The sequence below is a fragment of the Hyperolius riggenbachi genome, chromosome 6 (genome assembly GCF_040937935.1).
Source record: "Hyperolius riggenbachi isolate aHypRig1 chromosome 6, aHypRig1.pri, whole genome shotgun sequence".
NCBI lineage: Eukaryota > Metazoa > Chordata > Amphibia > Anura > Hyperoliidae > Hyperolius > Hyperolius riggenbachi.
The window spans coordinates 225,369,083-225,384,446 of NC_090651.1; positions in this window are offsets into that span (position 1 = coordinate 225,369,083).

Consider the following 15,364-nt stretch of genomic DNA (forward strand, 5'->3'; position numbering starts at 1 on the left):
ACCCTTCTGCATCCCCCCTGATCCCGCGTGGTGGCACCACTAGCTGGGCTGATGTGCTCTTGTCCTCCCTCCCTTCCATCAGTGTCACCCAGTGGGCCGTAAAGGACAGGTAGCGACCTGTCCCAAATCTGCTACTCCACGAGTCCATGGTCACGTGGACCCGCTTGCCCACAGAGTAGTCCAGGGAACGGGCCACGTTTTCCACCGCAAACTTGTGGAGTGCTGGGATCGCGCTCCTGCTGAAATAGTGGCGACTGGGGACTTGCCACTCGGGGATGCCAAATTGGAGCAGCGTCCGCATGGCGCTCCCCTCCTGCACCAGGGAGTAGGGAAGCAGCTGTGATGCCATGGCCCGGGCCAGCAAGCCATTTAGTTTGCGGATCCGCCTGTGGCTTGGAGGCAGAGGCTTGGTCAGACCCTGAAAGGTGTCGCTCAGCAGGGTCTGACGACGCTGGGATGCAGGGGAGACAGAGGAGAGAGACGAACACTGGCTGCCAGCCTCAATGTCTGTGTCCTGAGCAGCCGAGGTGGAAGAGCGCTTGCGTGCTACTACTGCTGCTGCTGTGGGGGATTCACGACCCTGAGGGAGGGAGGATGCTGCTGCGCTGGTGGGCCTTCTGCTCTCAGGAACCCCTGCCAGCAGTGCCTGCTTCCTCTTAAAGTCCGCATACTCGCGGCAGTGGCGGCTTCTCAGGTGGCCCTGGAGGGATGAGGTACCCATCTTGCTCAGACTTTTCCCACGGCTCAATCTTTTGCTGCATAATCTGCACACCGCATACCTTTTGTCATCAGTACATTCCTCAAAGCAATCCCACACTGGTGACTTTAATTTACTGCGGCCCCCACTAGCAGAGGGTGCAGCGGAGCAATGTGTGGTAGTAGTTGCCGGGGGTTGCATGGTGGTGGTGCCGGCTAAAGCAGTGTCCTGTCTACTTCCTCCACGCCCACTGCTGCCGATGCCCCTGCCCCTGCCTGACATATGGTGATATCCTTGCCTAGGCCGAGGTGACTCGTCATCCTGCTCTGACCATTCTTCCACGGACTCAGCAGGCTGCACATAGTTAGGGTCCACAACGTCATCATCAGCAGCATCATCATAATCCAGCTCTTCCTCTGACTCCCCCGCCTCCTCTTCTGTCCCTACATCCCCAGACACAGACCCCTCTTCTTCATCACCAGAACTCAACAACGCTTGTGATTGTGGCCCGATCTCAATCTCTGCCACATCAGTCCCCAGTAAGTCCTGTGCTTCTTGCATCAGCAGGTTCCCAGTAGTGTTGGGCGAACAGTGTTCGCCACTGTTCGGGTTCTGCAGAACATCACCCTGTTCGGGTGATGTTCGAGTTCGGCCGAACACCTGACGGTGCTCGGCCAAACCGTTCGGCCACATGGCCGAACTAAGAGCGCATGGCCGAACGTTCCCCGAACGTTCGGCTAGCGCTGTGATTGGCCGAACGGGTCACGTGGTTCGGGCCCGAACGCGCTCTGATTGGCCGAACGGTCACGTGGTTCGGGTGACTAAATACCCGAACCACGTCATATCTCCGCCATTTGTCTGTGGGTTTAGCTTTGGGTAGGCAGGCAGGGTAGTTCGCTCTCCAGCCACGCTAGCCAGGGTCCCCCCAGTCATTGTGTGTCGCTGCTGGGAACAGTAGTACACCGCTCGCTCAGCCACACTATATATAGCATTGTTTACTGCCACTGTGTACCTCGCTCAGCCACGCTATATATATAGCATTGTGTTTTCTGACACTCTGTGTACACGGCTTAGCCTGACTAATATAGCATTGTGTGTACTGCCACTGTGCACCTCGCTCAGCCACGCTATATATAGCATTGTGTGTACTGCCACTGTGCACCTCGCTCAGCCACGCTATATATAGCATTGTGTGTACTGCCACTGTGCACCTCGCTCAGCCACGCTATATATATAGCATTGTGTTTTCTGACACTCTGTGTACACGGCTTAGCCTGACTAATATAGCATTGTGTGTACTGCCACTGTGCACCTCGCTCAGCCACGCTATATATAGCATTGTGTGTACTGCCACTGTGCACCTCGCTCAGCCACGCTATATATAGCATTGTGTGTACTGCCACTGTGCACCTCGCTCATCCACGCTATATATAGCATTGTGTGTACTGCCACTGTGCACCTCGCTCAGCCACGCTATATATATAGCATTGTGTTTTCTGACACTCTGTGTACACGGCTTAGCCTGACTAATATAGCATTGTGTGTACTGCCACTGTGCACCTCGCTCAGCCACGCTATATATAGCATTGTGTGTACTGCCACTGTGCACCTCGCTCAGCCACGCTATATATAGCATTGTGTGTACTGCCACTGTGCACCTCGCTCAGCCACGCTATATATAGCATTGTGTGTACTGCCACTGTGCACCTCGCTCAGCCACGCTATATATATAGCATTGTGTTTTCTGACACTCTGTGTACACGGCTTAGCCTGACTAATATAGCATTGTGTGTACTGCCACTGTGCACCTCGCTCAGCCACGCTATATATAGCATTGTGAGTACTGCCACTGTGCACCTCGCTCAGCCACGCTATATATATAGCATTGTGTTTTCTGACACTCTGTGTACACGGCTTAGCCTGACTAATATAGCATTGTGTGTACTGCCACTGTGCACCTCGCTCAGCCACGCTATATATAGCATTGTGTGTACTGCCACTGTGCACCTCGCTCAGCCACGCTATATATAGCATTGTGTGTACTGCCACTGTGCACCTTGCTCAGCCACGCTATATATAGCATTGTGTGTACTGCCACTGTGCACCTCGCTCAGCCACGCTATATATATAGCATTGTGTTTTCTGACACTCTGTGTACACGGCTTAGCCTGACTAATATAGCATTGTGTGTACTGCCACTGTGCACCTCGCTCAGCCACGCTATATATAGCATTGTGTGTACTGCCACTGTGCACCTCGCTCAGCCACGCTATATATAGCATTGTGTGTACTGCCACTGTGCACCTCGCTCAGCCACGCTATATATAGCATTGTGTGTACTGCCACTGTGCACCTCGCTCAGCCACGCTATATATATAGCATTGTGTTTTCTGACACTCTGTGTACACGGCTTAGCCTGACTAATATAGCATTGTGTGTACTGCCACTGTGCACCTCGCTCAGCCACGCTATATATAGCATTGTGTGTACTGTCACTGTGCACCTCGCTCAGCCACGCTATATATAGCATTGTGTGTACTGCCACTGTGCACCTCGCTCAGCCACGCTATATATATAGCATTGTGTTTTCTGACACTCTGTGTACACGGCTTAGCCTGACTAATATAGCATTGTGTGTACTGCCACTGTGCACCTCGCTCAGCCACGCTATATATAGCATTGTGTGTACTGCCACTGTGCACCTCGCTCAGCCACGCTATATATAGCATTGTGTGTACTGCCACTGTGCACCTCGCTCAGCCACGCTATATATAGCATTGTGTTTTCTGACACTCTGTGTACACGGCTTAGCCAGACTATATAGCATTGTGTGTACTGCCACTCTGTGTACACCGCTCAGCCAGACTATATAGCATTGTGTTTACTTCCACTCTGTGTCTGCTGGGCCTGGGAACAGTAGTACACCGCTCACCCGCCACTGTATAGCATTGTGCTCTGTGTCGCTGCTGGGAATAGTGGTACTGTATAGCATTTCTGTACTGCCACTGTACTGCTGCCAGTCAGCGTGTACTGTAAGGATAAGTGAAATGAGGAAGAAATCCGGTGAAAGAGGAAGGGGCAAGGGAAGAGGTGTTTCCCCTGACGGTTCACGTACAGGCCACAGGGGAGCACCCAAGAAAACCCACTCAATACCGCCCATGTTGTCCAGGACAACAACCCTCACAAATCCAAAAGAACAGGACCAGATAATTACTTGGATGACCTCTCAAGCGTCCAGCAGTGGGTTAAGCAGCACCAGCACATCACGCACGAGGTCCGAGTCCTCAGCCAGTTACAAGGAGCCAGTGGGCACAAAGCTGACACAACCGGCAGCGACACCACGCACACAACTGCCAGATAACCAGTCCTATGAATTACCTCAGGACACAATGGGGTATTCGCAGGAGCTATTCCCAGCCCAACAAACTTCCACCTATGAAAGGTCAATGGAGGAACAGCCAGAAATGTTGTGCCCGGATTCACAACCATTAACTGTGGGAAATGCACCGCGCACTGAAATACAAGGCGAGTCCGAGTAGGACTCGGAAACCCAAATCCCAGAGCAAGTTGGGCAGGAGGGGTTGCAATTGCAGGAGGTCGGCCGACAAGATCTGGAAGACGACGTTGGAGTGAGCTGCGCAGAGGTTGTTCTGGGGAGCTCTACTCCACGGCGGCGGCCCCCCACAATGACATATGACGAGTTTGAGGAGATGGAAGAGGAGGGTATGGACAATGTGGACAGAGACCCAGATTTTATTTGTGAACGAGAACATCGCCGTCGTAGCAGCAGCACAGATGAGTCTGTTGAAGAACCCACTGCTGCACGAGTTCGCCTTGTGCCACAAGGTAGGCGGCGCGCAATTTCAGGCACCACAAGCGTGGAAGTTAGAGTGAGAGGCAAAAGAGGAGGAAACAGAAATCGCCAGCAAGGAGGCAGGTGCTCCAAAGTCTGGGCTTTCTTTGAAGACTGCACTGAGGATGTTACCATGGCGATTTGCAAGGTGTGCAAGACTCGCCTGAGCAGGGGGAAAAGTATTAACAACCTCTCCACCACCAGCATGAGCCGCCACATGCTATCCAAACATCCCACTCTGTGGGCAAACGCGGCAGGACCGGGTACCAGCAACACTGCCTCCCTTGGGTTCACCAGACTCACCACCAGACCCGCCTCAGCAACAGCAGTAGCCCAGCCATTGCGTGGTTCACAACATTCACAAACATCAGACGACGCTGACACTGTCACTTTCCGGAGTAGTGCTCTTGAGGTCTCCCAGTGTTCATCAAACACAACAACCAACAGCCCTTCCGTGTGCAGCGCTACGGTTCAGTTGTCTGTGTCGGAGATGTTTGAGCGCAAGAGGAAATTGCCAGCAAATGACCCCCGGGCCGTGGCAGTAACAGCCAGCATAGCCAAGCTTCTGGCCTGCGAAATGCTGCCATATCGAGTGGTGGAGACAAACAGCTTCAAGGGCATGATGTCAGTGGCCATCCCACGTTACGTGGTTCCCAGCCGCTACCACTTTGCGCGCTCTGCAGTGCCTGAGTTGCATGAGCACGTGGTCAGCAAAATAACCCGAAGCTTGAAGAATGCTGTTGCCTGCAAGGTTCACCTCACCACTGACACTTGGACGAGTGCGTTCGGCCAGGGTCGATACATCTCCCTTACCGCGCACTGGGTGAACCTTGTGGAGCCTGGCAGCGATTCCTCACCTGCTACGGCGCGGGTGTTGCCCACGCCGCAAACAGCTGCACCGCCGTCCCTCCCACTGGATAACAACAGCAGCACCTACCTCTCTGACTCCTTCTCCTCCAACGCATCTCAAAGCTGTACCTCATCCGGAAACGCTAACCCAGCAGCAGTAGGATCGTGGAAGCAGTGCAGCACAGCTGTTGGCATGCGTCAGCAAGCGTTGCTGAAGCTGATCTGCCTTGGGGATAAGCAGCACACAGGGGAGGAAATTTGGAAGGGAATAAAGGAACAGACGGATTTGTGGCTGGCACCGCTGGACTTGAAACCGGGCATGGTTGTGTGTGATAATGGGAGTAATCTCATTCGCGCTTTAAGGTTGGCTAAGCTGACACACATCCCTTGCCTGGCGCACGTGATGAACCTAGTAGTTCAGCGGTTCCTGAGGACATACCCAGGCGTGGCCGATCTTCTGTTGAAGGTGCGTCGAGTGGCCAAACATTGTAGAAATTCCAGTACTGCTTCGGGGGCACTCGCCAAGATGCAGGAGCGCTTCAATCTCCCCCACCATCGCTTGCTGTGTGATGTCCCTACGCGCTGGAATTCTACGCTGCACATGCTAGCACGCTTTTGTGAGCAGAAGAGTGCAGTGGTCCAGTACATGACGGCGCAGTACCGAGGCGCATCCGGACAGCTGCCAAGCTTCTGTGGATCCGATTGGGCCAACATGTTGGACCTCTGCCAAGTCCTCCAAAATTTTGAGCAATCCACGTTGCTTGTGAGCAGTGACAACTCTTCAGTCAGCATTACCATACCACTGCTGTGTTTACTGAAGAGGTCAATGTTGAAAATCAAGGAAACAGCTGTCATGATGCAACTGGTGGAATCTGAAGGAGAAAACGATCAGCGTGATGGTACCAACATCAGGCCATCCGCCTCAGGGAACGCTGGCCCCAGCAGCTATGACGAAGAAGAGGAGGAGGAACAGCTGGAGTTGGAGCAGGAATTTCATGCCACCACTGACGAGGGCCAGAGCGGTGCACGTTGGACTTCCACAATTCAGCGCGAATGGTCAGCAGAAGCAGACCAGGAGGAAGGTGACGACTATGATGCATCACAACAACTATCACAACGCTCACAAGAGGATGATGAGGATTCTGGTAGGACTCTTGCACACATGGCTCAATTCATGCTAGACTGCATTGAACGCGACCCACGCATTGTGCGCATTCTGGACAACACCAATTACTGGGTTTATACCCTTCTGGATCCACGGTACAAACACAATGTTCCAAAACTGCTTGAAGAAAGAGTCAGACAGGTCAAAATGGAAGAATACCAGCAGGCCCTTGTGGAGACTTTAGAGAGGAGATTGACATCCTCCCCCTCCTCTAGCCAGTTGTACGCCGACAGACTGACTTCCGCAAACCCAGGACGACCAGGAGGGCAGCAAACAACGCAAGCCGCAGCTAGTGCCCAAAAGGGAATGGTATCGGCAGTGTCCTTGGAGTGGGAAAATTTTCTGACACCCATGCAGCAGCAGCCCACTGAACAGGAAGCGTGCAGATCCACCTCCAACACCGATCGCCTGGAGAAGATGGTCAAGGACTACATGTCAGATGACGTAGCTGTGTCGAACAATCCATCTGCACCCTTCAACTATTGGGTATCGAAGCTAGACACCTGGCACGAACTGGCAATGTACGCAATAGAGGTGCTGGCTTGCCCGGCAGCCAGCGTTATGTCGGAACGCTGTTTCAGTGCTGCCGGAGGCATCGTCACAGATCGGCGTATCCGCCTCTCCACAGAAAATGCAGACCGTCTGACTCAAATTAAAATGAATCAATCCTGGATTGGAAACGACTACGCAACACTCCAGGACCCCAACCAAGTAACATGACCAATGAACATCTGGGATGGTGTAGCGTTTCCGGTCCCTGTTTATTGAACCTCTCATCTGTATTACATTTATGACTGCATGGCGGCAAAAAGCATTGCTGCTATATCCGCACGCTTTTTGTCCTCATGCAAGGCCTGGGTTGTTGTGTCTCAAAAAGCATAGCCTTCTCCTCCTGCGCCTGCTCCTGTTCCATCACGTGTGCTGCTGCTGGGTTAGCGTTGCCGGTCCCTGTTTATTGAACCACTTATCTTTATTACATTTATGACTGCATGGCGGTACAAAGCATGCTATCCGCACGCTTCTTGTCCTCATGCAAGGCCTGGGTTGTTGTGTCTCACAAAGCGTGGCCGTCTCCTCCTGCGCCTCCTCCTGTTCCATCACGTCTGCTGCTGCTGGGTTAGCGTTGCCGCGTGGTCCCTGTTTATTGAACCACTTATCTTTATTACATTTATGACTGCATGGCGGTACAAAGCATGCTATCCGCACGCTTCTTGTCCTCATGCAAGGCCTGGGTTGTTGTGTCTCACAAAGCGTGGCCTTCTCCTCCTGCGCCTCCTCCTGTTCCATCACGTCTGCTGCTGCTGGGTTAGCGTTGCCGCGTGGTCCCTGTTTATTGAACCACTTATCTTTATTACATTTATGACTGCATGGCGGTACAAAGCATGCTATCTGCACGCTTCTTGTCCTCATGCAAGGCCTGGGTTGTTGTGTCTCACAAAGCGTGGCCTTCTCCTCCTGCGCCTCCTCCTGTTCCATCACGTCTGCTGCTGCTGGGTTAGCGTTGCCGCGTGGTCCCTGTTTATTGAACCACTTATCTTTATTACATTTATGACTGCATGGCGGTACAAAGCATGCTATCCGCACGCTTCTTGTCCTCATGCAAGGCCTGGGTTGTTGTGTCTCACAAAGCGTGGCCTTCTCCTCCTGCGCCACCCTCCTCCTGTTCCATCACGTGTGCTGCTGCTGGGTTAGCGTTACCGGTCCCTTTTCCTGGAACCTCTTATATGTATTACATTTATGACTGCTTGCCGACAAAAAGCATGTTACCTGTGCAAAGAAAACAGACATTTCCCGCATTTAAAAGACAGTTTTCCCTTTGAAACTTTAAAATCGATTTTCTCAAAAACTATAACCTCTTTTTGCTAAAAAAAAATTTCCTCTTGTACCCACTCCCAAGGTGCACATACCCTGTAAATTTGGGGTATGTAGCATGTAAGGAGGCTTTACAAAGCACAAAAGTTCAGGTCCCCATTGACTTCCATTATGTTCGGAGTTCGGGTCGAACACCCGAACATCGCGGCCATGTTCGGCCTGTTCGGCCCGAACCCGAACATCTAGATGTTCGCCCAACACTAGTTCCCAGATGCCGGACTGAGGGACAGAACGCTGTCATCCTGGGAGGGCTGCTGACCAGTGGGTGCTGGGGTGGATGTCACAACAAGCGTGGGATGTTGGCTGCTGCTGCTACTGCTTGGAGTGGTGCTCACAGTAGAGGTCTGGGAGGAAGTCATGATGTCCATGAGTACGTCAGGTTCCATTTGCTCAACCACCACACGGGGACCAGAAACTTTAAAATATTTGGACAATGGCGTCCGCTGACTCGGCCCAGGCTTTGCTGCCCCCTTTTCTGCTGCATCACGACCACGTACAGCTGGGCGTCCTCTCCCTGGACGTGGAGCAGTCCCAGAAGTGGCTGAGGCAATTGAACTCCCTTTCCTCTCACCCCGCGAAACCCTGCCAGACATGTTGCTAGTAATGAATCACTGGATGCAGTGGGCACAGTACAAGGTCACTGAAGGATGCAGTGGGCACAGCACAAGGTCACTGAAGGATGCAGCGGCCACAGTACAAGGTCACTGAAGGATGCAGTGGGCACAGCAGTGGGCACTGGATATACAACTAGGTCACTGAAGGATGCAGTGGCCACAGTACAAGGTCACTGAAGGATGCAGTGGGCACTGGATATACAACTAGGTCACTGAAGGATGCAGTGGCCACAGTACAAGGTCACTGAAGGATGCAGTGGGCACAGTACAAGGTCACTGAAGGATGCAGTGGGCACAGTACAAGGTCACTGAAGGATGCAGTGGCCACAGTACAAGGTCACTGAAGAATGCAGTGGGCACAGCAGTGGGCACTGGATATACAACTAGGTCACTGAAGGATGCAGTGGGCACAGTACAAGGTCACTGAAGGATGCAGTGGGCACAGCAGTGGGCACTGGATATACAACTAGGTCACTGAAGGATGCAGTGGCCACAGTACAAGGTCACTGAAGGATGCAGTGGGCACAGCAGTGGGCACTGGATATACAACTAGGTCACTGAAGGATGCAGTGGCCACAGTACAAGGTCACTGAAGGATGCAGTGGGCACAGTACAAGGTCACTGAAGGATGCAGTGGGCACAGTACAAGGTCACTGAAGGATGCAGTGGGCACAGTACAAGGTCACTGAAGGATGCAGTGGGCACAGCAGTGGGCACTGGATATACAACTAGGTCACTGAAGGATGCAGTGGCCACAGTACAAGGTCACTGAAGGATGCAGTGGGCACAGCAGTGGGCACTGGATATACAACTAGGTCACTGAAGGATGCAGTGGGCACACAAGGATGTCACACTGTGTAATGAGATGCTCATATGCCAGCGAGCGAGCGAGCAGTGGGCACTGGGCACTACACAAGGTCACTGACAGAATGAATGAACAGCGCTGGCAGAGAGTGGCGGCGCCGGCGGTGTGACTGGCTGCCTGCAAATAGTACAAGTGTATAACTGTCACTGGAATATACAAGTGAACACTGCAGCTGCACTAACCTGCCTGCCTGCACTCTACACACAGATAATCCCCACTCCCACTACACTGCAGCACTGAACCTGCCTGCACAGCACTACACACAGTTAAATAATCACTAGACTCCCACACTCCCACTACACTACACTGACTACAACTAACTACAGCAATCACTCACTGACTAGCTAACTGTGTACAGTATAAGAGCAGTGTTAGCAAAAAAAATGGTTTGTTTTTAACACAATAAATGCACTTGCTCAAACAACAATGGCCTGGAGATAATCCTCTCAGCACCACAGTCTAGTAGCAAGGACAGAGCTTTTCCATCATGGCCGCCGCTTTATATTCAGGAGGGGAGGGCATAGCTCCCCTCCTGTGATTGGTTGCTAGGGCCTGGCTGGGGCACTCTGATTGGCCTGCAATGTGTCACTTCCGCATAGTTTGACGCATTTCCGCAAACCACGACTTCAGCCCCGGGTTTCACGAGCGTGAATGCGGATTTCTGTCCGCATTCACGCGTAGCCGAAGCAGATTTTCGTGGTTGAAAATCTATTCACGGCTTAGCGTGTCCGAGGCGGAATGCGTCAAAATGGTCGTGAATCCACGCGTAAGCGTGATCACGACCTGGCGGTGAGCACCACTGGTTCTTTAAGGGGGAGGGGGTTCTGTATGGCTGGTGCTGCATTCATACCCTTCCCACAGTGTGATGTCATGACCTTGGTCCTGACAGTTTTCTGTCGGTGAACCTTGTTGCATTGTAGGAAATGACAGCATTTTCCAACTGCCAAGCAAGCAATATCTCCCTCTGGGTCGTAGAACTCTCAGTAACGAACAATCCGTACAGATCACATGGCAGGACTAAAGATGTCACCACCAGTGTTAAATGTCATTTATAGTGTTAAATGTCAGAGCATAAATCAGGGAGAGGGGAGATTTTACAATGGGAAAACACTGACTAAATAATCTATAAATGAATATTGTAAACAAACATTTTAATTCATTGGGCTCTATTCACAAAGCATTACCACATTCAGTAATGCTGAAAACAGCTTATTTTACCAAACACCTTCCCAAATTACCATTCACTAAACCTATTACCTTACAGCATATTAATATTACTGACTAGTGTGGTAAATTACAGACTTTTGCTGTAAATGCCTCAGGAAATGTCAAGAAATTGCAACTCACAAAAATTTCTGCATTCGGTAGACCGGACAAAAAAGTGTTCAGTATTTTTCTCCAGCTCATGGCAGCCGGTAACTCACTATTTCCATGCTCTCTCCGTGGGGTAGATTTGACAGACAGCCTTTAACGAGAGCCAGGCAGCCAATAGGGAGAGCCAGGCAGATTTGATGGGACAGGGTATCGGTTGGGTCTTCACTCTCACAGAGCAGTGGAAGGTAGTGATGGGTCGTTCGCAACTTTTCAAGCCAGCAAACAGGTACTCTAAATCCCGCTCCTGTTACATGCCCCCCCTCCCCCCATACAGTTCTCTGGTGTCTAGTGCTTCCGCTGCCATCCATATATAGTTCCCTGGTGTCTAGTGTTTACCCCTCCCTCCCCAATAAAACTTCCCTGGCGCCTAGTGCTTCCCCCCTTCCCTACCCCATATAACTACCTTGGCTGTGTTTAGTGCCCCCCTCCTTCCCCAATATAGTTCCTCTTGTGGTGTTTAATGACTCTCCCTCTCCCCAATATGACTTCTCTGGCATTGTTTAGTGGTCCCCCTCCCTAATATAGCTTCCCTGGTGTTGTTTAGTGTCCTCCCTCTAACATGTGCTCCCCCAGCCTCAGTAAATGAAATTGCAGAGTATAGCGCAGCTGGAAGCCTTGCTTCTCTAATCTGCTCCACCGGAGTCCAGCACTGTGTGTCCTTCCGCTCCACTCTAGTACCGGATTCTCCTGTGTCGCATGATTACATGTAACAGCACTAGAGCGTGGTGTGAGGGTGAGAGGGAGGCGCATAGCGCTGGACTCCGGCAGAGCAATTCAACACTGAGTCCGTAAGGACAGTCCCTATAGAAGAATAACAGAGTTTGTGGCTCCTATTCAAATGGACAAATAGTCATATTAGAGTGCCCACATAAGGCGACCCTAATTGTGGAGATATAGGTTTCAATCAGTAACCAGTACCAGTGGAGGTCTTCGCTTATCCCCCACTCAGGCAATTAGTCTCAGTGGTGTAGCTATTCCACATATGGTTGTTAATCTCACACAACAAAGGGGACGATTGTGATACTATTGCTCAGTCATAGTGACCTGGTGCACCAGACCTGCATAGTTAGAGTTGTACACAATCTGTCACCTATGGCTGCTAGAGGATATTTGTGAAGTGCTATATTTACAAAGTGCTGGTATATAATGATTCTGACATGTTTCACCCTAACGGCTTTTTCAAAGAAGTGCTATACATATATACAATTGCAAACAGTGCAACCCCCACCAACAAAAATTCCCCCAGCAAAAGGCCCCAGTTAGAGCTGTAGCACCCTATTCGGTGCTTGTTTAAATACTCTGAGGAAAATTAGACCACCCACGTGGGCGGATACCTGTATGTTATGCAGTATGCTGATTCAATGGCATAATTCAATCGCAGTGTGTCTAAATGGCAATCCATTACAGGCCCTGTGTCGAGCGTGGACGGCGTTAGGGCGTGCACTCGCCGCCATTGTGGTGACTAATTGGTACATCCGGCAGACGGGGGCGTCACATCCGGGCGCGCCGCATCCATGGTAACCAGGGACGCGACCTCGCGTGATGTCAGAGGCGCGTCCGCCTCTCAGCGTCATCCACATAAACATGTGCCATGGTAACCTGGGGACGCATGCTCATAACGGTGGTGATGTATCCATCCTCACGTCATGATGCGTACGCATGCGCCACCCAGTGTGTGGCCCTATAATGGCACTTGGTATAGATTGTGCAAGCAGTGATTATGCATATTACCAGCGCCAGAATGCGTGCTTCAGCGCCACTCAGTGTATGTCTTTATCATGACAGTAACACCACTGGGCTCTAAATGTGGTAAAACACCAATTGCATCTTTTGTGCCTGCCAACCTTTCAGACTCATACTCATGGACTGTTGACACACCATGCCACCTCAGTTAAATGCCAGTGTGTCCATGCATTGTGTGCATGTCACTATGTTTCTTTCTATACTTGTATAGTTTATCAAATAAATGTGTCCAAGACACATTGTTCTATTTTTATACAGTTTAATACAATTTTATATATACATACACCATAGGGGACCGTTGGACTTCTAGTCAGAACATGTCCATATAGCCCTATGCACATGCTTATAGATGGTGGGTTGAGGCACCCATCCCTAGTTGATGCTAACAACATGGTTGGTACTTGACCTTTCCTATTAGTGGTAGATGTATTGACGTGGTGCCCGCATGTATATCTCACTGCGCTATGCAGAGGACAGCATATAAGGCATAGCTGTCGGGGCCACATAAAAAATTAGTGCAGCATCAATATTGCATGAGCAGCAGAGAAATTGTATGCATTATACTGTTGTAAAAATGTTTTTGGAAGAATTATTATAAAAAACAGGCTAAATTAAACTCCTCATTCAGCCCGTTCGGTGCTATTGTGTCCAGACGATATATCCACTGAGATTCAATTTGCGTTAGTTTCCTATCCAGATTACCTCCTCTAATGCTCTTCCTCCAGTGTTGTACTCCCCAGAACCTGATATCAAATCTGGAGTGGGGGTGCATCAGGTTCATGTGTCTTGCTATGGCTGTATCATTTTTATGTTTGATGTCACCTATATGCTCCAAAACCCTTTCTTTGAGTGCTCTTGTAGTCTTCCCTACATATAGCATATCACATCTGCAACTGGCGGCGTAAACCACTGCTTTAGTGTCGCATGTGATGAAAGACCTAATTTCAAACGACCGTCCACTGCGAGGGGCTGTAAATTTCTTAATCGTAGGCATGTATTTACATGCTTTGCATTTCCCGCAGTGAAAAGATCCATTGGGTTTGGTTGGCAGCCAAGTGGTGTTATGAACTGGAGTTTTTGAAAATGTACTATGGACTAGAATGTCTCTCAAGTTAGGTGCTCTCCTATATGTAATAGAGGGATGTGAGGTCAAGAATCTGGAGAGGTCCTTATCTTTAATCAAGATTGGCCAATAGTGCTTCACTATTTCAAACACAGTATGAGAATGCTCAGTGAACGTACCCACTAATCGTGGTGGTGTGCGTTGTGGCTCATAACTGGTTTTGCTGGTCGCTTTGGGGGTATTTTCCAATGTCTGTTGTCTTGGGGTATTCTTTGCACGTCTATATGCCTTCTCTATTACTTGGTCTGGGAATCCTCTCTGTCTGAATCTCCTAGTTAACTGCGCACATTCTTGTTCGAATACCGGTTCACTGGAACAGTTTCTGCGAGCCCGAAGAAACTGACCGATGGGGATACTGGTTCTGAGTGATTTGGGATGAGAACTGTCCCATTTGAGTAGGGAGTTGGTTGCAGTGGGTTTACGAAATATATCTGTTTCAATTCTTCCTATGCTATCTTTTTTGATAGTCAGATCCAGGAAGTTGATATGTGTATTGCTTATTTCATATGTAAATTTCATCCCAATCTGATTGTTGTTCAATATGGATACAAAATCAACAAATAGATCACGAGATCCTTCCCACAGTATCACAATGTCGTCAATAAAGCGACCCCAGTAAGTTATGTGCGCCGTATAGAATTCGAGATCTTCCACAAAGACCACTGTATCCTCCCACCAGCCCAGGAACAGATTGGCATATGAGGGGGCGCAAGCCGTCCCCATAGCACTGCCCCTGAGCTGGTGGTAGGTCCGCCCCCCAAACCAAAAGATGTTATGGGTGAGTATAAAGGATAGCAAACTTATGATGGTCACATTGTGTTCTCTCATATGGGTCCCCCTTGCTGTCAAAAAATACTGTACTGCCTTAATGCCCAGATCGTGCTGGATGTTACTATACAGGGCTTCTACGTCAATACTGGCAAGTAGAGTGTCAGGTGACACTGTAAGATCTTGTAATCTCATCAAGACATCCTTGGTGTCCTTTAAGTATGAAGGCAAGGACTCAACAAATGGTCGGAGAAATTTGTCAATATACTGGCTACTAGTGTCCGTAAGACTTTCCCTCCCTGATACGATGGGTCTCCCTGGTGGTGGAAACCCATCTTTATGTATCTTTGGGAGGGCATAAAACACTGCCATTACCGGATGTTCCGTTGATTTAATAAGACGTTCATAGTCCTCAGGGTCAAGACCTCCATTGTCAAGTCT